The sequence below is a fragment of the Ambystoma mexicanum genome, chromosome 10 (genome assembly GCF_040938575.1).
Source record: "Ambystoma mexicanum isolate Mex_15411 chromosome 10, UKY_AmexF1_1, whole genome shotgun sequence".
NCBI lineage: Eukaryota > Metazoa > Chordata > Amphibia > Caudata > Ambystomatidae > Ambystoma > Ambystoma mexicanum.
The window spans coordinates 750,764,031-750,791,121 of record NC_090932.1 but is presented as its reverse complement, the minus strand read 5'-3'; the positions used below and the strand labels follow the sequence as shown (position 1 = coordinate 750,791,121).

Here is a 27,091-nt window from a genome sequence, read left to right as displayed (position 1 = left end):
CACAAATGTACAACTCAAACACAGCAGTTGGTAGATGAGGGAAATGGTGGACGAAAGTCAGTTGGGGAGAGTGGGAAAAGGTCATTAGATAGATGGAGCTTCAGACTGGTCTAGAACCATTCCATAGATAAATGTTTTGATTTTTGGCAGGAGGGCTTTCCAATGGAAAGAGACAAGTAGGCACAAGAAGTGGAAGTAGGAGGGTTATTGGTATGGTGAGGGACAGAGAGGTTAGGAAGGGAAGAGGGGAGTAGTGTGAAAGAGGGACAGCACAGGGCGATGGACTCAGCAAGGTAGTGGGGTCCTGCCATGTATGGAGATAGATTTTGCAATCAACCACCATGGTGGAAATGGGCAGAAGAGGGAAGATATCAGTGTAAGTTGTATAGGTTGTGAGTAGCACATTTGAGGACTTTGCTAAGGGGAGAGAAGGAGTAGAATGGCCAAACAAGGAGTACGCTTCGGTAGTATTTGAGTTTACTGAGTACAAGGATGGTGATTAGTGTTGCAGGTGAGTGAGCTTGCAGTGTATTTTTGTGATATTGAAGGAGTTGACTCATGCAGGAGAGGCAGTGGTTGCATTGAATATTTAATGCCCTTGGACACTGTTAATGAGGAAATTGCAGTCATTGGCTGTGGGTGAGGCAATACAATTGAAAATAGGAGAGTTGTAATAAAATTTGAGGCTGGTATAAATATCATCTCTGGTTTGGAAGAGATTAGCATAAGGCAGGAGAAAGAAGTGCCATCCAGTGATGCATTAAAGCAAAGCAGATTGTGGCACTTTGAGAGATGACACGGGTCAAGGATAGAAGGGAGAAGACTATCTGGGTGTCATCAACAAAGAGTTGGTATTGAAAGCTAAAGGGAGAGGTGAGCTTACCCTGTGATCTGGTGTAGATTGTGAAGAGGGAGTGGGGACCAAGGTCAGATCCTTGAGGGACACCCAATGGATGAATGAAGAGAAGCAGGTGTTGAGTTCTAAGAGATAGAGAAGTGGTTAGAGAGCTAAATGGCCACCCATCTAAGTGCAATGTCTTTAAAGCTATGACAGGATGGAGGGGAAGGCTGCATAGAAATCAGGAAACGTAGAATGGAGGAGAGATGAGAGTGGTTGGTTGTGGTCAGGAAGTTGGAGATATGACTCAGTGCTGAGCGAGTAAAGTTTTTACTTCTAAAGCCAGACTGAACAGGATCACAGAGTAAGTGGTCCTCGAGGTAGCTCACAATGCAGCTGAAGACAACTTTCTGAAGGATTTTGGAGTGATGGGGGGGAATATAGACTTGTCTGTAAAAGGAGAGATTGTGCGAGGTTGGCAATGTTTTTGTTTTGTAATCAGGATGAAAGGTGCTATTCATTGCAGACATGGACTTTTCCAGTGGAGAATGAGAGGTTGAAAAGTCAGGATAGGTGAGAGGACATGATGGGCATAAAAATGGCTGAGGTGCAAAGCGGTCAATAGATGTTTAAAATGAACTAGCTTAGCAGGGAATTTGGATGAGTTAAGCATTGCTGGTGGGGGTAAAGTGGGATAGAGAAGAGGGGCAATGGGTAATAAGAGATTGTTAAAAGGAGAGGGATGGGGGTAGCGATAGAGTGCCTCAAATATTTGTGATTAGTGTATGTAGGCAGCAAGCAAAATGGGAAAATGGTCTTCATGCCAGCTGCACAGGTGGCGATACATTGATGCGCTCAGTAGCTGGAAAGCAGAGAAGATCTATGCTTGATGGCGAGAGGTGTGAAGGTTGTGGAGGATGATAGTCAAAGGTGGAGCAAGTATGTTAAAGACTGCAACTGTCCACTCAATGGAGTAGACAAGAGGAGGAGAGAGGGATTAGAGGGAGAACGACTTATCTAGGAGCTTTGGAGTCAAGCTCTACCTTCCTCATGGTCATAAGCGAGGGAGGGTGCATGTAATAGAAGATGATATAGAGATGGTTAAGTAAATGAGTGAGTGAGTGATCCAAGGAAGAAGGGTCAAAAGAGAGGGCATATTAGTGGAGGATGGAAGCTAAGAAGATGAAATACATGAAGTTTCTGTGGGTGTGAGTTAGTATGTTGTGGAGTTCCAGAGTGTGGTCAGAAAGGGTAGAATCAAGTTTAATTTGATGGATCTTCAATATGATTGGAAAATTTAGGTCACCGATTATGGCCATGTGGTATGCCAGCTGGGTATTAGGTCAAGGTCAGGGCAGGAGAGATAAGTTAACACAGTTGGGCAATAGATGAGGTGGATAATCAGATGGAGGGGATGGGGGTCAAGGAGCTGGACAGCGGTATGTTCAAAGGAACAAGGGGAAACGTGAGAGTGCTGAGTAGGACAGATGGTGTGTGCTTGATAATTATCTGGTGAACCCCAAGATAGGAATACTTCAACAATGAGGGTAGGCTGCCATATGTTATATATTTTAGTACTACTAGTCATATGTTTTTGGTTTCAAAGGGTCTACCCGACTATACTAAAATGGTTCTATTTGTTTAATTTAACCACAGTTACTTTGACCTCGGATTTGGTGAACATTGAAGTATCTTTTTTTTAATGAAGAAGTTCCCTAACTACACCTGTTTCCCTCCACCCTCAACCCATAGGCCCACTTATTAACCCAAAAACTCACACGGCATCCGGTCCTTTTTGCTACAAAAAAAAGTGCATATTTATTTCACAGTATACAAAAAAATGAAATAAACAGTGTCCCAACTAATGCGTTGCACCAAAAAGTCCCCATCAGAGTTGATAAACAAACATTAGAGTTCAACTTAAATATAGTATGTCTACCGCAGCTCTACACTCTGTTTTCTAATGTCCAGGCATACATGCCTTTCACCAGGTCAACGTGTTTTATCGCGCAATCTTAAAGTAATATTCTAAAAGTGTGACTGATGATACAGTTTTTTACTATGTTGCAGGCACTGTCTTGTTAGTCGGATTAAATGTTTGATTATTTATACACAATGCTGCTCATATTAACTGACCCCCAAACTTTTTTTTAAAATGTAAGTCTGTCAGTCTACATTAACCACTCCATGTATTAGAGCATTGTAAAATAAAGTGCTAAGTGCAAGCCTTCAGTGCTAAAGTGCATAGTGCATCCTTCTTATTTAGAAGCAATACAAATGCTTAGTGCAATCCTGCAGTATTAAAGTGCCTATATAGAGCAGTATTGGATAAAGTGATTAGTGCAAGACTACAACAGGGGTGTTCTGCTAATATGGCTGGTGATGTAAATTATTCCTGTATTGTAGGCGCTGTATTATTAATCGCATCATGCATTTACTTGGTACGGATGCCGCTACCTGACCCACCCAGGTTTCAAAAGAATTGAATCTGCATGTTGGAATCTACATGGCATACTCCATATATTGGAAAAATATGTAGTAAAGTGTTTAGTGCCCGCCCACGGCATTAAGTACAAAATGCTTACTAAATATATAACAACTTGGAAAAGGGAGAAAAATCTCCAAATGGCTCTGCACTCACAGGAAGTTCAATTGCTCCCACAAAAGTGATGATACTGCACTCTGGGCTCTCTTAACCATCCAATTTCCTTACAATAATAGATCCATCCAACAATAGATGTACAGAAAATGCGGTTATAAAAGAAGAGGTGATGTGATCAGGAATGAAAGTGAATCACAGGTGAGTGGGGGGAGCAAGGCAAGAGCAGGGGGTCGTTTGGTGAGTGCCTGTGAGGGCAGGGAAGAGTTTGGGATTTTGCACATTTTTTGGGAATAACCGCAGTTATTTGCGGGAGTTTACAGATAACTGTGGTTTTCTGTAGTACATTGCTAATCCCATAACCGTGGTTATGGGAAAAAAGGTTTATAAAAGAAGATCAATAAAAAAATGAGACTTTTACAGCTACAGTGCGGAGGAGGGTAAGGGGTGTGGCCGATGGCAATGACTAGTGGGTTACTTTAAGGAACCGAAAGCTGCAATATGGAAAGTGGACAAGTCTGAAGGCATTGGCCACTGGCATGGGCGATGGCCATGGATAGTGGGCCCCAACAAAACTAATTGTGGAAGCATGTCAAGGGACCACGGCAAAAGGCTTTGGCCACTGGCCATGACCGAAGGCCATGGCTAGTGTGCCCAAAAGAAACCTAGTGCTGTGGCCACAGCTGAAAGGCCATGGCTAGTGGGTCCTGTTAGGAAACCTATTGGAGCAATATGTAGAGTGGCCATGGCCGAATGCCTATGGGCACTGGCCATGGCCAAAGGCCATGGCTAGTGGGACCGCAAGACACCTATTGGGGCAACATTTAAAAGGGCCACTGCCGATGGTCGTGGCTAGTGAGGCCCAAAGAAAGCTAGTGGTGTGGCCACGGCTGATGGCTATGGAGTGCTCCCCAAAGCCAGTGGGCTTCAAAGAAACCTAGTGGGGTAGTCATGGCCAGAGGCCATGGCTAGTGGGCCCCAAAGAAAGTTATTGGTGGAACATGTACAGTGTCCATGGACAAAGGCCTGGCCCAATGGTCATGGGTAAGCCATGGCTAGTCAGCGGCAAAGAAAGTTAGTGTTTAGCCATGCTCACTGGCCTGAGCCAAAGGCCCCAGCTAGTGGGCATGAAAGACATATTTAGTGGCCACGGGCAAAAGTCGTGGCCATAAAGTGGAGCCAAAAGTAACATATTGAGGGAACCGAAGATCAAGTGAATTGGCTAGTAAACCAACTGTGGTCTAACATAACCATTGAAATTCGCAAACAAATTTGTAGTTAAGGTGCAGTTAAGTTGCACTGATTTAACACAACAAAACCCTGGAAATTCAACGGATGCAGGAAGTCATGACCCGCTTAACTCAGAGCGTTCCTGTTGTTAAAACCCATGAACACATACATATTATAAGAGAAGGGATTCAAAATGACATACAAAATGGCATTATGAGGACATCAACAGGTCTACGCCGAGTTAAGCTGGTCATGACTTCCCACATCTGCTGTATTTCAAGTTCTTGCGTTAATGCTGCACAACTTAACTAATGTTTTTTTTAGGGAATATACATATATGGCATACATTACTCACCACAATTGTATTTCTGATGCGTGTATCTGCTTAGATTCACGTGCTATGCATAGATTGACATCTAGTGGTAGTCATGGAGTATTGCATGACTTGTTTCAGAAATTCAAAAAAGGGATGTCTTTGTAATGTTGTAATACAATCCCTTGCGTGATGTCCACTGTACCCATGGTCCTTCACGCATCGAGGACCCTCAGATTGTTTCGTTTCTGACATGAGGGTGCTTCAAGTTTGCATGAGTACAAGAAAGACTATGTAGAAAAGTAAGGTGAAAAACATCTATGCACCTTCAACTCCAGGAGGGGAGGAAGGCTGGCCACATGTGAATGTAAGCAGATACATTTATCAGAAAAATTATTACGTTGCATAATGAATGCCTTCTGAGGCTTGGGGATCAGCTTAAATCACATGCTATGCATAGATTAGCGAGCAGTACCTGGAGAAGGAGGGGGTTGTGTGAAGGTACAGCGGCAAATAGATGTTTCAATACCGCTTGTCCCACCTGTGAATCTGCTTTAGAGTGTGTGTCTAGGCAGTAATGCTGAGTAAAGATATGAATGGAGCTCCAAGTGGCAGCTTTGCAAATTGCATCTAAGGGAACTTTTGCAATAAATGCTCAACTAGCCCATGTGCCTCGGCTAGAGTCGCCTCTTGGTGTAAACAGTAACATTTGCTTTGACAGTGAATAGCAAAGCTGGATGCATTTGACTATCCATTTTGAGATTGTGCTTTTTGAGACGTGGCCTCATTACGAGTCCGGCGGTAACCCTGCTGGTGCTAATGGTGGGTTGCCGCCAGACTCGTAACATTTTACCTAGCTTCCAGGTGCCACTGGGACATTACAAGTACTAGTGGACCAGGAAGCTGGGTGCCGGTAAATGTAAATCCCCATTCCCATGGAGTCCTCTAGGACTCCATGTGAATGGGTTCACGGAAACATCAGCATCATTACTAACGGAGCTGATGGTTCCATGATGAGTGTGTCTACAGGGGCTGCTGCACCCGGCAGGGTCAGACCTGTTTGGCGCAGCGGCCCCGACAGGCAATCTCTTAGTGTGGTGGTCCGGAAACAAAGGTGTCGGTAAGCTTACCAGCACCCTTGTTTCCAGACCGCCACACTCATAATGAGGCCCCATCGCCTTCACTGCCAATTGTTATGGTAACAAAGAGTTGATCGGTTTTCCTTAGGGGCTTAGTTTTGTTTATATTTTACAAGACCGCCCTCCTTACATCTAGGGTATGGAGGTTCTTTCCTGCTGAAATTGTAGGATGGTGGAAAAAAGTAGGAAGTTCAATAGATTAACAATGAACTTTGGTGAAAATCTAGGATGTGTTCTAAGAACTGCCTTTTCTTTGTGAATGATAATGAATAGGATCTGGACTGAAAGTGCTTGCAGTTCACTGATTCGTCTTATAGAAGTGATAGCCACTAGAAAAGCAATCTTGCAAGTTAAATGCGTTAGACTGGCTTTGTACATTGGTTCAAAGGGTGGACACATGAGTTTTGTGAGTACAACATTGAGGTCCCAAACAGGTGGTAGATTTGAAATGGGAGGATGGGCCTCATTATGAGTTTGGAGGTATTTCAGAGGAAAATCCTCTGGAATACCAACAGACGGATTTACCGTTACCGCTACTTGACCAGGTGGAATTTAAGCCTCATTACAAGTGATGGTAGCAGTGTAAATCCCCATTCATGGGCTTTTTTTTGCAGAATTACCGTGGCGGAATTACCGCTGTGGTAATTACGACAATTCTGCCGATTCTTTGGTGTTGAGTGGCAAGATTTACCTCCAGGGTTTTGCTGGAGGTAAATCTTCCACTCAAAGCCAAAATTCATAATTTGTCGTAGTGGTAAAATTGGAGGTATCTCAGTTATCTCCAATTTTACCACTTACCACCATACTCGTAGTAAGACCCATGAATGCTTTGATAACTGGTACTCTCCACCATGATATTTTGTTTTGAGATGTAGTCTAGGCAGACAGAGCTGCCAAGTGAATTAAAGCCTAGACTTGAGCCTAGGAGGTGAAGAATATAGTGAAGTATGGGCGATGAAGAACAGTGAATTGGATTGATGTTCCGTGACCTGCACCAAATGAAAAATCCCTTCCACTTGTTAAAGGTTTTTGTGCTTTTTTGAATATCCATATACCTTTGTGGAAGGTTTAAATGTCCAAACTCTATGACTTCAGGAGCCAAGCTGCCAAGTTCAGAGTTCATGTGTATGGCTAGAATGCCATCCCTTTGTGCTGGGAAAGCATGTTGTATGGGCAAGGAAGCTTGATCGGTTTGCACATTGCTAATTTGAGTGGTGTGGAAACCGTAGTGCTGAGCGGACATCGGGGCTCTTAGGATTAGACTGATTTGTTCTTGGTGCATCTTGCACACTATTTTGCTGAGAAGAGGTGTCGATGGAAAAGTGTAAGCACATTTCCCTTGAATTTTGGTTGGGAAAACCTGGATGCAAAGTCTTGGCATTGTGCGTTTTGCTTTTTTGTGAATAAGTATAAAGGTAGATGTCCCAATTGGGAAAAGATATTGGGGGTCGTTCCGAGTTTGGAGGCAGCCATGGTGTTATTAGCACCATGGCTGCCTCCAAACTCGGGTCCGGGTTGTCAGAATGGGGACTTACCGGGACATTCCGACCTATGCGGACCCGGTAAGTCCCCATTTCGAAAACCATTCCCCATTCCCATTTGAGCCCCCAAACAGCTCAATGGGAATGGGGAAGGAGCTAATAACAGGTCCGCAAATTGTGGGCTCGTTATTAGCTCCATGGTCCCTTAACGGGTCCCGCTAAGGGCGGCTGGTATAAACCAGCTGGCCCTAGTGGGACCCGCTAAGAGACCTCGGAATGCAGCAGTAGTGGGTTAACAGCACCGGCATCCTTACCGGTGCCGTTAACCCCCTACCGCCATACTCAGAATTACCCCCATTGTTTAAAATATCTTTGTGAATTTGCCACCTTTGTACTACGGCGGATAGTTGTAGACTTCTGCTTAGAGTGTCTGCTGGTACATTTTGTTCCTGTGGAATGTGTTGTGACACTAAGAAAATGTTTTGTCTGAGAGACCATTTCCATATGTTCTGTGCTAACCTTGACAGACTTTGAGAGTCTGTCCCACCTTGCTTGTTGGAATGGCTCCCTGGTCTGCGAGCGGGACCTGCTAAGGGCACCTGATTTTACCAGGCGCCCTTTGCGGGTCCCGCGAGCAGACTCGTAATGTGGCGGTAAGGAGTTGACGGCTCCGGCACCATTAACGGCGCCGTTAACCTCTTACCGCCAAGGTCATAATGACCCCCGTTGTCTTTTGTCCACCTTTGTAGAGTTTATAATAAGGTTTGCGAAACAATCACTAGATTGTCCCACTGACCGATTGCCTGAGACCATTGTTTTGATAGATATTCTTGAATTGGACGCATAACCAGTCATGTGTGTGGCACAAGATGAATGCTTGAAGCCATCATCCAGAGCAGGCGCATTGCCTTGCATATGGTTATATGAGGTTATATGATGACCGGCTATGTAGTGAGGTACCTGGAATAGCATGTTGTGAACGCTCTCATTTCTGGGGAAAACTAACTCTTCTTATGTTTTTATAATTGCTCCCAGCCATTGTTTCTCTTGACTGGGGACAAGACTTGACTTTTTCTCGTTGATGGAAAATCTCAATTGGAACAACAGATTGTTGCCTGGGTGTTGATTTTGCAAATGTGTGATGTTTCCCCTGTTATGAGACAGTTGTCGAGATAAAGGTACACTGGGAGGGACTCTGCGGAGGTGCGCTGCTACCACTGCTAGTACTTTTGTGAACACCATTGGCGCTGATGAAATGCCAAAGGGGTGTACTTTGAATTGGTAGTGTTTGTTTGATATTTGGAAGTGCAGGTATTTTTCAGTGCACTGGCAACATTGAAATTTGAAAGTATGCATCTTTCATGTCCAATGTTGCCATGTAATGCCCCTGTTTAAGAGCAGAATAACCTCTTGTAGCGTTGTCATGCAAAACCTTTGTGGTTTCACATATATGTGTTCGGTGCACACAGTTCTAAGTCAGGGCGCATAGTTAAGTCTTTCTTTGGCACAAGGAAGCACAAAGAAGTACACTGAATAGTGTGAGAAACCTGAAGGTGTCTCCCTGACCAGTCCCCGGGGTCTGTCATCCAGGTGGCCAGGACAAGGCCATTGCTACTGGATCCAGTTCTTGGAGGTGGACTAGTGAAGGAGGATCACCTGGATGGGGTGCCCTTGTGGAGTGGAAGTGGGACACTGACGGGTTAGACGCAGTATCCCCCTTCTTGTAACACCTTTTTCACAATCTACCACGCAGGATACTCAAACACTCTATCCGCCACTTTCCTACACTAACACTTTCGCACACCACGAAAGACGACGGACAAACCCCAAAGCCGTTTACCTGACATGTCCCAAAACCCGGGTCAGGCAAAGTCAGGCAATTGACTGGGATCACACACACCTGACAGCTCTTTCCCTTCCCCGCTGGGATAAAAGGTGGAGCACGAGAACACAATACGAGCAAGGCAGATTGCACAACGAGACAGCTATCCAGGCACGGAGGTTCGAGAGGAGGAGAAAGGCGGTGAGAACCGAAAGGCTGACAAGGAGAGAAGCAACCTTGCCCTTTTTTTGACCCAGACCTACGAGACCTCCGTGGAAGGAATTGTAAGACCGCAAAAATTGCTCAAGTGTGTTGCATCAGGTGTCAACGGTACACAGAGTGTGCCTATGCTGATAAGCAGGACCAAGGGAGACGCCTGCTACCGTGGTTCTGGCCTGGACTCCAGATACAAGGAAAGCCACGTGGTTCATCACAGTCAGTGAGTCAAGGGAAGAACCAATAAGAAACCAGATTGTGTTGAATGAAATTCGGAAAGTGGCACAGTGAGGAAAGTTCAAAGAACTGTAAATAGTTAGAACTAGAAAATTGTTAAGGGAAGACCAGCTGCAAAGGGATCGGCACCATGTGGGTGCTCACTCGAGAGACTCTGGTTGAGCCTGTGTTAATTGAAAGGACTGATACCAGAAGGCTGTAGTAGAGCCGCTAAGAAAGGTCAAAGTGGTCATGCAAGGGTCTAGCAACATCCCTGTACAGTCATAAGTCTTTGACCGACAAACCTTTGGGAACGCAAGGGAACTGAATCCTGCATCAAGAGAAAGCAAAAGAAAATGTAAAGTACCAAGAGTAAACCCGATGGAGGGATGCCAATAAAGAGGGGCGCGGTCTAAAGTCTCAAGAAACAGTGTGTTGACAAAAGTGAATCCAGCAAAGGGTGGTTCATGGGGAAGTGTTTAAAAAAGACATTAAGATTTGTGAATACCAAGGCGAAAATATCTTTGCAAAAGTCAGAGTGAACCCGGCGAAGGGTGGCAAACGTCCAAAAAGGATCTGAGCCCAGAAGAGGGAGATACTGAGGTCAGACGTCATCACCCAATGACATGTGAATGCAACTAAGAAGTTATTTTGAATATAAACCGGAGTGAACCCACCAGGAGGGAGGCTGATATTCGAGATGGGTCTTCGCCCAGAAGAGGGGGACCCAGGGGTGAAGAATCATCATCTCAAGTGTAAATCCGAAAGTAACATTTTGTTATAATTGAACCTATCAGACCCTCGGAAGCAGGAAAGTCAACCACCGAAGGTCCTGATAGTGATCAGAACTGTTTGTGGGTCAAAGCCTGGAAGAGTGAGATCTGAGGGTGAAAAACCATCACCCAACAAGGAACGTTTGTTATTTTTGGAGGCTATCAGCTCCTCGGAACCAAGAGACTTTTTGCTGAAAAGACACTTCGCCACCAACGGTCCTGATAACCAAAGCTGGAACTGTTGTCTCGTGCTGAGAAAGGTCAAGCGTGTACTGTGCTCAGAAGGCCCACCTTGCCATGTGCTCAAAACATGGGGAAGGAAGACCCTCGGCTACCTCATCCTGACTTATCATTTGTGAACACTTTTTTCTTTCTTGTGAATCCTATCCCACACTCCTTCTGGTATTTATTTTCAAGGATTGGCAATAGTTTTTTTTAGTATGGGCCCTTTTATTTTGACAAGACCCCACTAAGATTGCCTTATTTTGATTTGATGGTCGTAGCTTGCTCCCATCTTAGATTTAGGTATGTTTCCACTGTACCTATACAGTTTAATAAACGACCTTGAACTGTGATCACTTGTGTCTGTCTATTCTTGATACCATGCCTTCTTTACACTAGATACCCTTGTTTACCTGGTGAGCAGAGACTAGCTCGATTGCGCCTTTTTTGGAGCAGAGGCTTGGCCCCCTCTAGTAGAATTTTCTTGTGTTGTGGCGACATCTTCTGTGTTTTGGAGGATGGTGCTGGGGCCTTTGTAAACATTTAATGCAGTATCCCCCTGTTAATGTGGATAACACCCACTGATCTGATGAGATCCCTTCACGTGGATGCCATTGCTTAGAGGCAGGGGAGACTTTAGTAGTGGAGGCTCTACCTCTACCTCTTGATCTTTTGTATTCTCTTTGAAAAGTGGGTTGGTAGCTGGTGGACTGACCCTGTGTATTTCCCCAGGAAGAGGAATGTCCTTGACTGTATGCCAAAGTGTATGGGTAACCCTGCCTGTAAAAACAGTAGTGGGTAATGAACACCCCGCGCTGAACCAGACGTCTAGCCTTTGTACCTTAAAAAGTGGTTCCCTACTAGCTTCCCCACTACCCTGTGGTTTTCCACTATACTGTGCGTTTAGGAATTCCTCTGGATGCCTGTCCATAAAATCTACAAAGCATGACATTCTTTTCATTACTTTTTCAAATGTTTCTGTGTTCGATTCTGTGGATCTTGGGAATGGATGTGAACCTGAGGGTGAGGGCTCTGGGTGATAGGCATATTTGCATGGTGTAGTGCTTCTGTAGGGATTTTGATGTTTTACCTTTAAGAAGTGTTTTCGGGACATGTTTTAGTCTTAACTGTTATATTTTCGACAGGCCTGAACTGTGCGTCAAACTTTTATGTTTCGAAGTGTGTTCTTCGCGCGTGAAAGAAGGGCCCTTTTAGGAACAGTGTCGATAAAGGGCCTAATAGGAGCTTGTTTGGGAGTTTTGTCTTGCAGCGATCGTGAGTGTGAGGACCCAGAGGACAATGGGCATTTGGACTTTTCTTTCTCCTTCAACACGCTATGCCGTGTTTTACCAACGATGTGGTCAGCGTACGGTTCAGGGTTGTGTGCTTAGTGTGGTGACAGCTATGGGTGCTTTTGCTGCCAGAGTCGCCTCCATCACAGGCCCGCCGATCTGCTTACCTGATCCGAGGGACAATACATGGGGATCCGCAGAACCTAGATCGTCTTCAGTGTCACTGTGTGCACCATAGCTGCCTTCTTCAGACTCTCTGGTGCCTGCTACGTGGAAGGACATCTCGGCCTGCATGGCGTGGGCGGCCCAACACTTTGTCCAGCAATCATTTAACGTTTTATGCTTGAAGAGTTTGCAAGACTTGCAGTGCTTTTCTGCGTGGTCTCGTGGAAGACAGTGATTGCACAACCTGTGCGTGTCTTTCCAGGGGTATTTGTGATTGCAAGAGGGGCAAAATGTAAATGGTGTGTTCGCCATGATTAAATTGAAAGGAGCATGACAAAAAATGGCAAGTGGTGTAAAGTTAATAGGCATTCTATGAGAATAAGAGTAAATGTCCTCCCCCCACTCTGTCTAATGTGAAGTGCCGAAGCCGGTGAAGGCCTTTGAAGGCTGAAGTTAACGGTTATCGAAAATAGGATATCTCTTCGGCGATGGTAATTGGAGCCATCCGTCGAACGTCGCAGAAGGTTGCTTAAATATTGATGGGTGATTAAAGAATGGAACAGCAATTATAGCTTTAAACTTTGTAATAATAAAGGCGTATAGCCAGGAATATCCGCAACATGTATTTTTGAAAACAAGTCATGCAATACTGACACGACTACCACCCACTAGATGTCGGCCTATGCCTAGCATGTGATATAAGCAGATTTGTGATGTCATCTTTGATGTCCTGGGTATTAGTCTTAGCAGTGCACGGTGGTGGCGCGAGTTATGGTTGCTTAGTTTACCATAACTTGCGAATTTCAAGGGTTTTTCGGTTTTACTTGGAACCATAATGTCCCTTTGACAAAGTTTTTTCACTGAATTTATATATATATATATATATATACATATATATATATATATATATATATATCGTACAAGATTCAACAAAACCATGGTGAAAGTAGTTGCGGTCCAAGTAGTCATGTAATATGTACTAAAATATATGCTAACAGTTGATGCATATAGACTAGAAGTTCCTTAAACGGTATACATCACTTTTTTTCTGAATGGCATCTTTGAGGAAAACATTTTTGCCACATTTTCTTTTGCCATTTATTTTACCACAAACTGGTCGATGGCAAGTGGATTGGGGTGGATAGGAGGTGGAAGGGGAAGTGCAGGGGGGTCTCCCCCACAGTTTGTGGTAAAAAAATTAAACAGAAAATTCTGCAAAATAAATGCAGCAATCCTTCATAGAACCCCTTGAGCGAATCCGTTTCTATGGGTCTCATTACGAGAATGGAGGTAGCCATGGAGCCATTAGCTCCATGGCTGCCTCCGTTCCGGGCTCCATTACCGGGTTCCTGCAATGGGGATTACCGGGTTACTCCGACATAGGAGAACCCGGTAATTCCTCCTTGCAGGAACCCATCCCCATTCCCATTTGAGCCCCCATGGGGCTCAATTGGAATGGGGAGGGAGGTAATAACGGGCAGATTACATCTGGCCCGTTATTGCCTCCCTCTTCCCCTCGCGGGACCCGGAAAGCACGCCTGGTTTTACCAGGCATGCGATCCGGGTCCTGCGATGGGAAGCTTGTAATCAGCGCTCCCGGAATGAAGGGGGCCGGTGCTGTACCGGCCCCCTTCATTCCTGGGAGCGCCAGCCTTATAATGAGGCACTATGTGCTCTGTGTAGATAGAATAAAAACAAAGGTGTCCAAAGAGGAGCCTTGTGGGCCTGTGGTGTTGGGATGCATTTGCTCAGGGTATGGTATCTATGTTGATTGTAGCAGTGTAGTGTGCTCATGGATGATGTCTATTGGGAGGTGGCTTCAATTGCCATGTGGGAATACATCACTTTTGCCGAATGTCAACTTTAATGAATACGTTTTTGCAGCATTCTCTTGCTTTTTTTAAAATCACAAACCAGTAGATGGTAAATTGGGCAAAGGTATATATTGGGGTGGGGTGGAAGGTGTGGTGCAGGGAGTTTGTTGTAAAGAAATACAGCATTTTCAGCATATCCCTTTCTCTTCAATTACATTCACCCAAACCCCCCACCTATACCCTAGCCACTAACCACCGCCCCACTTTTCACATACATCAATCACAAACCAATTCAGTCACATCTACTTCTAACCGCTACATACTCACACACCTCACTTATGTAGCCCTACCCTTACCCAACCCCCATCTACCTCCATTCTCCCTCAAAACTTTATTACTTACTTTATAGACTACACCCTACCCTGACTACACCACATCCAACTAACTCAGCAAAATCTACACTGATCAACTACCTAACCCTACATACACCTTGCCTATTTCCTCATAGACCAAAACCCAACATGTACATGCCTCACCCACCAATCTTACCTGATACCCCACTTCCACAGCACAACTTCTACTCTCAGTGTCCACTCCTGAAACTTGCGCATCTACATGTACATGCCCACTCCCATACCAGCTTACCGACTAATCCCTCACCCACCACCCAATTCATCCCCGAATACTACACACAGATTATCATTACTTTCCTACATCTTCTTACAATTCAACCACCAAGCTGGGATATCACCTACCTCCCTGTTAATTCTCTTTCAAACACTTTGTAGGCCTGGACAGCCAAGATCAAAAACTCTCCACCTCAGTAACATGACATACACATACAGCATAGAAAACATGAGTGGCACCCCTCTACCTCTGGGTTCACACATCACCATGTCAACAACCCAACAATCACCACACTGCCATGGAGAAATCCTGACACCAGGGCAGCTTCACAATTGAGCCTTCCTAGCTAAGGCAACATGCGGTCAACTCGCCCATTCCAGCAAGGTTTGATCTTCAATTACAAAACAACTCAGCATGTAACTCTCAGCAACAGACACTTTATGTGACTGCTATGAATCTAGCATCACCTTCCACCGACCCATCTCAGACAACAAACATTTGCACCTACAAGAAATTCTCAAAGCTCATCACATCACCCTATACTATACTAATCATTACACATACATACAGCATAAATATAACTGTTCTGAAAAGCCACAGTTTAGATATTGGAGCCAACTGCAAATACGCTGGGACAAAACCTATTTGCAACGACCCTGCATGGACCCAGCTTCCACTTTCCCTCACCTCACACTGGCCTCTCTGACACTATCAGCACCTCACACCCGCACACATCACCAACCAAGCCAGAAATCCTGTCCACCCGCACACTGCACATAACACATTTGCCAAAAGAGATAATGGGGTCATTACAAGTTTGGAGGTAGCCATGCCGCTACTAGCGGCATGGCTACCCCATTACCGGGTACCGGGTCCAGGTTCCTTGAATGAGGAATTACCGGGCCATTCCAACCTTGAAGGGCCCGGTAATTCCTCATTCAACGAACCCGGACCCGGTACATCCCCATTCCCATTTGAGCCCCATAGGGCTCAATGGGAATGGGGAGCATGCTAACAATGGGCCCGTTAATAACTGCTGGGCTGCTCGCGGGACCCGCTAAGGCCGCCTGGTAAAACCAGGCGGCCTTAGCGGGTCCCGCAAGCAGAACTCGTAATGGGGCGGTAAGGGGTTGACAGCTCCGGCACCTTTACCAGTGCCGTTAACCCCTTACCGCCTCACTTGTAATGACCCCCAATATCACTACCTCTTGAACCACAGAATATCTCACCAAACAGAACTACCCCATTCGTCCCAACTCAAATATAAATCAAACAACATCTTGCCAACAGTTGTACACAAAATCCATGTTTCACAGCACCCCTGACTGTTTCCCACAGGGAATGCCCAGTGGATGCCACATGACACTGTTCATCCGAAGAACTTGCTCTAATGTGAAACAAGCAACCCAGGCTAAAATCAGACTACATTTCAATGGAACACCAAAAGATCACCTTAATTGGGGTTTAACAATGCTTATAAGCCTCTGGATATAGATCAAAATTACAGCCTATTTACTGGCCAATCACAGATGCCACATCAGGATATTGGCCTCATTCAAAGCTAGTTCGGCACACACCCTTATCCTACGCCAACTTACCCAACCAACAAACTCTACTAGATCAACTAGAAAAGAAATACACACCCATCACTGGCAAACTTCAACCTCACAGCTAGAGCACACACACTGCCAAAAAAAATGTGGACACAGACAGTTATCACAGATGGTCCAAGAACACGCCAACTTTCAAAGATAGGTCAACGGTTTTTATTTGCTTAGTAGTCAAGGGGCTCTCTAAAGGCTGTCCCTCTCTATCTAATCTAGAGTCTGATTGTTCCTCTCTAATTCCAGGTGTCCCTCAACAGGACGGTCACTAGTGAGCAGCAACCCCTACTATCTAAATCCTGTCTTACCAAAGGGATAGTCTCCAGTATATCGACAAAAAGCTAATTCCACCCACGATACTCACCCAAGATGGCCGCAGAAATGGTCCCACACTTGTTAACAGGGAACGCGGTCGAGGCCTCTGTTTTGCAAGCTTTTCCCGGCGCTTTTAGCATGACTGTTTTCACCCAGCCTTTCTCCACATCCAAGGAAAAGCAGAAATTTACTGCCGCACTGGAGCAGCCAGCTATAAACTCGTTCTCGCTTCAATGAAGGTAGGCCTGGCTGGGCATATGCGAGTGGCTCAGACGCAGGTGGCCCATGAATAATGCTGGTCACTTTATTATCCATTATTTCAGGCCAGTTTTACATAGGGATTAACACTGTTTGGACAACAACATGCTGCAGTGGACCCGATGCACCCTGCAAACGGTTCCATCAATTGGAGCCCGGATTAGTAGACTAAGGAAGTGTCCTGGCTGTTCGGCTCATAGATTTTGTGAGTTTTCTTCTCATACCCATACCACCGTATGAGCATGCACACGTTCACTCCGTTACCTCACTGTATGACCTCTTTTCATTTGTCACTGTGTGCATGGTTTTTATCCAGTCTTTCCCATGATCAGGTCTTCACTCATCATTGACCTCTCACCAACTGCTCTTACTTTCACCCCAGGACAGGCCCCTCGAGGTAGCACAAGTTCTTCTCTTGCTGAACTGTTTCACGGTACATTAGTGATTGACGCCTTTGTTAGTGATTGTGGTTGAACATCTTTGTGGGTGTGAACAGCAAATGGGCACTAAACCAGCGTTTATGTGTCATTGAATCCCCTTATAGATAGCATCTAACTATTGGAAACAAGAATCCCCCAACGTCCACACATAGGGCCTCATTACAACTCAGGCGGTAAGGGGTTTACGGCGCCGTAAACAGCGCCGACCCTTACCGCCTGAGTACGAGGTCCCTTAGCGCCATGGCGGATTTAACACCTGCTTTTGGCAGGTGTTAAAATCCATGGTGCTAAGGGACCATGGAGTTAATTACGCCACAGTAATTTACGGTGGCGTAATTAACGCCTTCCCCACTCCCATTATGCCCTATGGGGCAAAAATGGGAATGGGGAAGGGTAAATGGGGATTGGGGACTTACCGCCCCGCCAAACTCGGAATGGGGTGGTAAGTCCGCCAACCACCATGGTGGTAAAGTCACGGCCCAGGCGGTAACTTACCGCCTGGGTCGTAATGAGGCCCATACTGTTTTGAAGAGGGTCGGTCGCGGCTTTTGCTGGAGACCGGTGTAGCCCGAAACTCGAGTTCACAGTTCATCAATCTGGGAGCCATGAAGTTACTATTGTGTTGCTTTTATTTCTCTCATTTGAAATGTCTTCAATTGTTCAGTCCCACCAGCGAGACCTATATATTCACCTTTGTAACTGTTGTTCTCCAGCATGGGTCTGGCATGGATTCACATGCTCATGAATATTCCCCGTCGTCAGGCTGGGAATCCTCGGTAAAGAAAAAATCAGTATCAGTTTCGTTTCTGATCTGTCTTTCTTAGTAGTAACCAATCACTGAACTCTGGGTCATACTGCCCCCAGCCAATAACTGCCCTCTCCCTAAGCCTCACCTCTGGCAGCCATCCTCAGATTTGGTAGCACGCAAAGTGGCAGTATGACCAAGTGAAGAGCCGCAGAGGGGTAGGTGGGAGGGTTTGCATGTGAATCCATACCAGACCCATGCTGGAGAACAACAGTTAGAGGTAAGTAACTTGTTCCTTCTCCAGCATGGGGTCTGGCATGGATTCACATACTCATGAAAAAGAGAATACATAGCAGTATACACATGCACAACCACGGGAGGTGGCAAAGGCTCAACATTAAGCATTACATCCAAAACTCAACAGTAAGCAATTCTTACCTCCTCACCAGGCTCACCTTAGGCGAACAGGTTGCGCAGCACTGCTTGGCCGACCCTGGACTCCTCCCTGGAGTCCCGATTGATGCAGTCGAATCTAGTGAATGTGTGCGTCGACCTCCACGTAGCAGCCCTGCAGATGTCCAGCAGGGGCACACCAGACAGGAACGCCGTGGTAGCAGCGATCGCTCGGGTCGAATGGGCTCTCGGACGGCCGGGCAGCAGTCGGTTTGCAAACCGGTGACAGTGCATGATGCAGCCGGAGAGCCATCTGGAGATGGAAGTCTTTGAGAGAGCCTTCACTTGATTTACAGAACCAAAGTTCGAAAAACAGTTGTGACGTCTTCCGAAAACTCTTCGTGCAGTCCATGTAGAACTTCAGCGCTCTAGCTACATCCAGTAAGTGCAAAGTCCTCTCGGCCGGCGTCGAAGGCGACGGGAAGAAAACTGGTAACACCAAGGGCTCGTTGAGGTAGAAGTCCCACAGCACCTTGGGCATGAAGGAGGGGTGCGTCCTCAGCACCACCCTCGTGTCATGAAAAGTCAAGTAAGGAGGCTTGCAAGATAGGGCCTGGATCTCTCCCACTCGTCGTGCGGAGGTGATGGCCACGAGGAACGCTGTCTTCCATGACAGGAACTTCAAAGGCGCCGAATGCATAGGCTCGAATGGGGCCCCCATGAGCCTGGTCAGCACCACATTAAGCTCCCACGCCGGGGCAGGAGCCTTCACCGGCGGGAACGATCGGAATAGTCCCTTCATAAATTCCTTCACCAGGCGATGAGACCACAAGGACGCCCGTCCGTAGTCCTGGTATATCGGGAGATGGGAGCCAGATGTATTTTGATGGAGGTGTGAGCCAGTCCAGCTTTGGCCAGCGACAGTAGGTATGGCAGTACTTGAGGGGCCGTAATCCGCAGAGGGTTAATCTTCTGTGCACGGCACCAGACAGAGAACCTTTTCCACTTATGACCGTAACACTTGAGAGTTGAGGACGCCCTGGCTTTTGCAAGAACCTCTCTGCAGTCAGCCGGGATATCGTACCCTCCAAACTCTAGTGCTGCAGGAGCCAGGCCTGCAAGTTCAGCGACTGTGTGTCATGATGGAGAATGGCGCCTCCTTCTCTGGAGAGAAGATACGCGTCCGCCGGCAGCTTGACTGATGGTGACGTTGACAAGTCCAGAAGGTCTGGGAACCAGATCTGCCTCTGCCACGCCGGTGCGACGAGGATCATTCTGCACCTGGACTTCTTGAGCTGGTTGATGAGGCGGAGCAGCAATGGCAACGGAGGGAATGCGTATAGAAACAAGCCCTCCAAGGGGAACGAGAAAGCATCGCCCATGCTCCTCGGCTGCGGGAACCTGCTGGCGAATCTCTGGCACTTGGAGTTCATCGCCGTCGCGACCAGGTCGATCTCGGGTTTGCCCCATCGTTGGAAGAGCCGATCCACTTGATCCTGGCATAGTTCCCACTCGTGGCACGAGCGCAGCTCCCTGCTGAGTGAGTCGGCGATGGTGTTTTTTATTCCTGCCAAGTGGAAAGGAACCAGAAACATCCCCTGGGCGACAGCCCAGTGCCACAGATCCTGGGCCTCCTTGGATAGGGCTGGGGATCTGGTGCCCCCTTGCTTCCATATGTAGAACATCATGGTGGTGTTGTCGGTGAAGATCCTCACCATTTTGTCCTTGAGGGACGGAAGGAACGACTTGAGCGCCCAGAACACTGCTCGGAGCTCCAGAATGTTGATGTGTAGAGACCTCTCCTCCAGGAGCCAAAGGCCTCTTGCGTGGAGATCTCCGGTGTAGGCCCCCCAACCCTCCAGAGAGGCGTCTGTCGTCACCGTCTCCTGAAACGCCGGGGTTTGAAAGTCCGTGCCTGTAGTGAGGTGAGCACGGGTACCCCACCACAGGATCGCCTGACGGAACTCCTCGTCGAGAGGGATCCTGTCCTCGAAGCAGCCCGTCGCCTGAAACCAGCGGGCATCGAGGAACTCCTGTAGCGGACGCATCCGAAGTCTGCAAAGGGGTACAAGATAGATGCATGAGGACATCATCCCGAGAAGGGACTTGATGGACCTCACCCTGGCCACGTCCGTGGCTAACAGGTGCTGCACCTTGCCTAGGATGGTCTTGGTCCTCTCCTCCGACGGGGAGGCCAATTGCCCCACTGTATCGGGCTTCGCTCCCAGAAACAGTGCTACTTGCAATGGAACCAGGTGGGATTTGGGGTAGTTGATGGCGAACCCCAGTTCCGTGAGCAACCGGACGGTCCTCGCTGTGTGTTTGACGGCGAGTTCCCTTGTCCTTGTAACGCTCACCTGATTCCCGTAGAGGCGCCGGTCTTGACTGGGCGTATACCGTATCTTCAAAGGTGATGTGTAACACACGGCTGGCTCTTTGGGCTGGACCTCTGTGCACTGTATGTCTGGCTCGAAGGGTAAGATGTCTGCAGATAGAAAATGTGGGATTAATGAACTGGGTTATTGAATGTCTCTCTCTTCTTCCCTTTCTCTTCTCCTGTAGAACCCCAAAGGTTAACGCTCTCACCTTAGGTAAGTGAACGCCGTGCTCTCCATCTGCCTCGAGGCAGGGTGCTGTAACCAGTTTCTTCACTGGATAAGGGGAGCAGGCCTCTTGACTTCAGAGGACTGCTGTCCGTCGTTTACTGCACGAACGGTAAGTTTCGAGTAATTCTAATGTCTTTAAAGTCTTTAGTAATGATGTCTCTTGTTTTGCAGAGTTCCGGCGATGGCGGATGGCGGGCTGAAGTGAGTTGAAGATGGAGCCCGTGTGATGAATAGAAGCGCCTGGAAGCACGTAAGTAAGCGCTTGTTGCCTGCTTCACGATGCGCTCCAACTGTCTTTTTATTTTGCAGGTACAAGTTCGGGGCGGCTGCAGGGTGCCGGAATACCCACTGGGTTAGATGTGGAAAGGAGTAATGGCACGTGAGTATTAAAGTTCCCCAATGTCTTTAAACGCACCTTGTTTTGTCTTTCAGATGCGGGATGCAGCGCCGAAGGCCTCCGGAGCGTGCGAAGAGTTGGTAAGCTTTTGTCTTTCAGATGCCGGAATGCAGTGTGAAGACCTCCGGAGCGCACGAAGAGTAGGTAAGCCTTTGTCTTTCAGATGCCGGAATGCAGCGCGAGGTGTTGGTGACAGCCGATGGACCAGGTAAGTGAAGAGCTGTCACTGAAGACCGTAATGCTAACCTGTTCTTTCTTGTCTTTATAGGTGTCGCTGAAGTCTGGATTCAGAATGGTAAGCCTTTTTCCTTAGGCCCAGGATCAGATGCAGAAGACACGATGAGCGTTCTGCTGCTGAGGATGCAGAATAACGCAAAGCAAGATTCATCCATCGGGTGTGGTTTAAATAGCCTCCTGTAGTGCTTAGGTGTCTCCTTCCACAGCCACGCCTAGGTAAGAAAAGAGTTCCTGCTTTCCAGAAGAGTTCCAGTGTTCTGAATCTAGGGAGTGGCTCCTGCCCCACCCAACAGGAAAAGTAGTTCCAAACAGAAGAGGATCAGAGACTCAACTGGAAGGCAAGTAAGCAGCATGGTCTGCTGCAGGTAAGTCCACCCAAGCATTATGAGCCTGGCGCTTCCAGCGCTGGGACTGGGCATATTTATGAGCCTGGTGCCACTGGCGCCAGGACTGGGTCCAAAAGGTCCCAATTGGGACTGGTTGGCACTCGGAACCTGGGTTATGGATCTGCTTCCAAGGGAGTTGGGAAAACCCTGACCTTTTGGAAGCAGAGATCATGACAGTCCTTGCCCGGATTAGCCAGTCGTCCAGGTAGGGGTAGACGTGGATCCCCTGCAGGCGCAGCCGCGCCACCACTGGTGCCAGGCACTTGTTGAATACCCTGGGTGCCAACATTAATCCGAACGGTAGGGCTCTGAATTGGTAGTGGCGTCCCTGAACCACGAACCTGAGAAACTTCCCGTGCCCTTTTAGAATGGAGATGTGGAAGTAAGCACCCTCCAGGTCCAACGACGATAGGAAGTCGCCTTCCTCCAGCTGTCCCAGCACGTGGTGGAGGGGACCATCCTGAATTTCTGTGCCTTGATGTATTTGTTTAACCGACGTAGGTCCAGGATGGGGTGCCAACCGCCTGACTTCTTTGACTAGGAAGTACCTTGAGTACACTCCGGAGCCCTGGAGCCTCCTGGGGACGAGCTCGATGGCACCTTTCTTGAGCATCGCCCTTACCTCCAACAGCAGTTGAGGGACGTGATTCTCCTTCCTGGCCACGGGAGGAATGCAAGGGCACTTCTTTTGGAATTCCAGCGAGTGCCCGTTGGCCAGGGTGTCCAACACCCAACGGTCGGTGGAGATGGACTCCCACACGCTGATGAACTTCGTCAGCTGGCCTCCCACCGGGGTGCTTTGGTGGGGGCCCGACGACACGGCCAGGTCAGTCTTGCTCGGCGGCGGCCTTGCCACCTTGGCCTCCTTTCCTTGGCGACGACGGCGAGATCCCCCTTGCTTGCCGCGACCTCTGTAGGCCTCCTGGGAAGAGGAGTAGGGCCACGGGAGGAATGCAAGGGCACTTCTTTTGGAATTCCAGCGAGTGCCCGTTGGCCAGGGTGTCCAACACCCAACGGTCGGTGGAGATGGACTCCCACACGCTGATGAACTTTGTCAGCTGGCCTCCCACCGGGGTGCTTCGGTGGGGGCCCGACGACACGGCCAGGTCAGTCTTGCTTGGAGGCGGCCTTGCCGCCTTGGCCTCCTTTCCTTGGCGACGACGGCGAGATCCCCCTTGCTTGCCGCGACCTCTGTAGGCCTCCTGGGAAAAGAAGCGGGCCGCCTGGCGGTAAGTGGGGCAGCCACCGCTGGATCCTTTGGAGGCACCCTGTCTGCCTCCAGAGCTCTGAAAGGGACGTCGCTGTTGAAGCACCCCTAGGGCCCGGGCCGTCTCCGAGTCGGTCTTGATGGTCTGTAGAGACTCGTCCACCGCCTTACCAAAAAGGTTGTTGCCGTCAAACGGCATGTCCAACACTCTGGTCTGGACGTCCGGGCGAAAGTCTGTCGCCTTGAGCCATCCTCGTCGTCGGAGACAAACTCCGTTGCCCAGTTGGCGAAATCCGGTATCGGCAATGTCCGTTGCCACCGTTATGGCGTGATCCGACGCCACCTCGCCTTCCTGCAGAATTTCTAGGGCCTCTGCCCTCTTGTCGTCAGGTAGGAAGTCTAGCAGGGGAGCTATCTTGAACCAGAGCTCCCTGTCGTAGCGGGCCACGATCGCTAAGGCATTGGCCGCCTTAATCGTCGTCACCGCCGACGAGATGACTCGTCGTCCCATGGAGTCCAACATCTTGCCCTCGCTGTCCGGCGGGGAAGTGGAAGTTGAAGCCACTGCACCCGCTGCTTTCTTCCTAGCCGCTGCCGAGACGACAGAGTCCGGCGTGCGCTGGGCCCTGAGGCACAAGCGGGCGGCATCGGGGACTCGGTACTTCTTCTCATACCTGTCCCTCTTGGCGGGTGTCGTGGAAGGGTTCTTGAGGACAGCAAGCCCCTCGTCCCAGATGTCGTCGAGCAAAGGCACCGCGAGGATGTCTTCCTCTTGGCCTCTCATCGTTGGTAAAGAAACCCTTCCTTTTTTTGTTCTTCAGGGCAGAGCTGGAAGAGCTTGGATGCCCTTAGTTATCATGGCGTGGAAGGAGCCAATTTCGTCGGCTAGGGAAGCCCGCGGGGGGGTGATGACGGGATGTCCGCTGTGTCATCGCCGCCGTCGTCGTCCGTCCCCGTCGCTGTATCCGTCGCCATATCCTCTCTAGGGTCCGGCGAGGGGGATGAGGGGTCCACAGGCCTCGCGGGCATGAAGGGCGGATAGGGGTGGACCCTCCTCCGCTTGTTCGGAGGGTTTCCCGACGGGCCTGGTTCTGGATCCTCCATCTGGGTTTGTGGTAATCTCGTCCTTATCTAGGTACATAAGGATTGGATCGCCAACAAAATGGCCACGAGCTATCCTGGGGCTCGGTTAATGGCTGCGACGGACGGGACGGCCGCTCCACTGGGCCCTCTTCGTCGCCATCGTTGCTATCTTCAATCACGTCAGCGGGGACCGCCCCCTCGGAACGAACCTTCTCGAACCTCTCGTTGAGGCCTATGAACCTCTCATTGAGGCCCTTCTCGGTTTCCACCAGCTCCTCCTCAGAGGCTGATTCTGAGTCTGTAATGGCCACCAGCCCCCCCCTCTTTTTCCGCCGGGGACTTCACGGGGGTCTTAACGATGGGCTGGAAAGAGGGTTCCCTCCGAGGTGGCAGGGATACTCTGGGCCCAGAGGCCGTTTCCACTGGCATAGTCTCAGCCGACTTCGCCAGGGTCGCAGCGACCTCTTTGATAGAGGCCTTTGCCGGCTGGATCAAGGCCCTCACCACCTTAGGTGCGTCCTGGGCCTTCGCCTTGGGGGGAGGGTCAGCGCCTCGCTCCCCTTTCGAGATTGACCGGGGCCGCTCCAGCAGTTTACCCGGGTTCTCGGACTTCCTCTTCCCCGAACCAGAGCGCTGGCTCGTGGTGGAACGTGCCGGGGAAGTCGCGCCGTGTTTGGCAGCCGAAGACCCCGACCTTTCGGCGCTCCCGGTGCCCGCGGACTCGCGGTGCTTGGCCTTCTGCTGGGCCCCCGTCGCCGGGGCGCCCTCACAGGACTTAGAAGCCCGCTCAGACTTTTTCTTCGCCTTCTCACATGCTGTGCCCTTCTCCAGCCAGGCGGCGAGGCGGGAACGACGATCTTGTTTGGTCCGTTCCGAAAGGTTCTTGCAGAACGCACAGTCCTTCTCCACATGCGTCTTGTCCTCATGAAGGCAGTAGAGGCATCGCGAATGCTCGTCCTTGAAAACATTTTGTAATCCGCATCCAGGGCAGCACCTGAACAGCTTGGATCCGGGCGTCGAGCTTCCCTTGTCCTGGGCCATGTCCGTTGAGGTAGGCCGCAGATCTTCCGGAATCCTCCAAGAAGCGTAAACTCGACGAAAACTTCACGCTTGAGGGGCGTAGAAGAATTCCGAAACGGGTCCCCGTTATCGGAAGTAGAAACGGTGGAACTTGAGGCTCCATTAAACCAAAAAAATGAGAAAATCTACTGAAAAAGCGCAAAAACGCAGCAAAAACTCGAGAGCTAAAGCACGAGGACTCCCAACACTTGAGCGTGAGGTAAAAATCTGAGGATGTCTGCCAGAGGCGGGGCTTAGGGAGAGGGCAGTCATTGGCTGGGGGCAGTATGACCCAGAGTTCAGTGATTGGTTACTACTAAGAAAGACAGATCGGAAACAAAACTGATAATGATTTTTTCTTTACCGAGGATTCCCAGCCTGACGACGGGGAATATTCATGAGCATGTGAATCCATGCCAGACCCCATGCTAGAGAAGTAAATTATTTGTTTACATCACTTATGATTAGTTGCCACCTTGTTCATTTGCTCACAATTGTGTGTTTGTTGTGTCATTACATTGCATTCTTTTTGTGTATGTTGAGTATGATGGGTGTGAATGTGACGCGATTGTTATGAGTGTAAGGTTAAGGGCTGGGGGGCTTCTCCCTCCCTGTGTTTTGTAGAATTGTTTTCTGTACACTATCACTTGACTGTTGTTTGATTACAAAGATTTGTTTTCTCTCCAAGGCACGAATGGCAAGATGAAATTCCGTTTGCATCCCTGCCATATGAGTCTGCTTGGCTCCAAGCAGGACTTTGGATAATTTATGGAGAACCCCAGATCCATCAGCAGATGCACGGTCCCTGCTGTGTGCTGGCTCGCCAGAACACATGAAGGGGATCTCAACCAACCAATCGTCCAGGTATGGGTATACGTGGATGCCCTCAAGACAAGGATGTGCTGCCACCAGAGCCAAACACTTTGTGAAGACCCTGGGGTCCGATTTCAGGCCGAGGGGAAGTGCATTGAATTGATAGTGCCGCCCCTAGGCCACAAACCGCAGGAACTTTCAGTACTTCTGATGGATGGGGATGTGGAAGTATGCGTTCTCCAGGTTCAGAGACGCCAGAAAGTCGCCTTCCTCTAGTTGGCGGAGCATGTGCTGCAACGTGGCCATCCTGAACCTCTGGGAATTCAGATATTTGTTGAGGCGTCACAGGTCCAGGTTTGGCCTCCACCTTCCTGTCTTCTTTCAGACCAGAAAGTATCTGGAGTACACTCTGAAGCTGCGGAAGTGCTTGGGGACATATTCTATTGCCCCCTTTTTAGCATGGCTTGGACTACCTTAAGCAGCTGCACCCCTTGCTGCTCTTGTCGAGCTACAGGGGGGCATATGGGCAGACCTGCATTGGAACTCCAAAATGTGCCACTGTCCGAGAGCATCCACCACCCATCTGTTGGTGGTGATGGCCTTCCACATGCTGACGAACTTTGTCAGCCGGCCTCCCACCGGGGTGCACAAGTGGGGACCTGAGTCCACGGCCAGTTATGTCCTGCTTCGGCACTGGGGTCCTGCCATGTAGGTGGTGCTGGAGCTGTCCTCTTCAGCTGTATGTCTGTGAGCAACCTTTATACCCTTTCTCCATCGTGGAACTGGAAGGCTGCACATAAG

General features: G+C 48.7%; 1 protein-coding gene across 9 annotated transcripts in view; it reads right to left on the bottom strand.

The window, feature by feature from the left end:
* The window catches only part of MBNL1 (muscleblind like splicing regulator 1), a 634,043-nt gene that overhangs the window by 3,917 nt on the left and 603,035 nt on the right, over window positions 1-27,091 (bottom strand). The gene's annotated exons all lie outside the window — the stretch shown is intronic.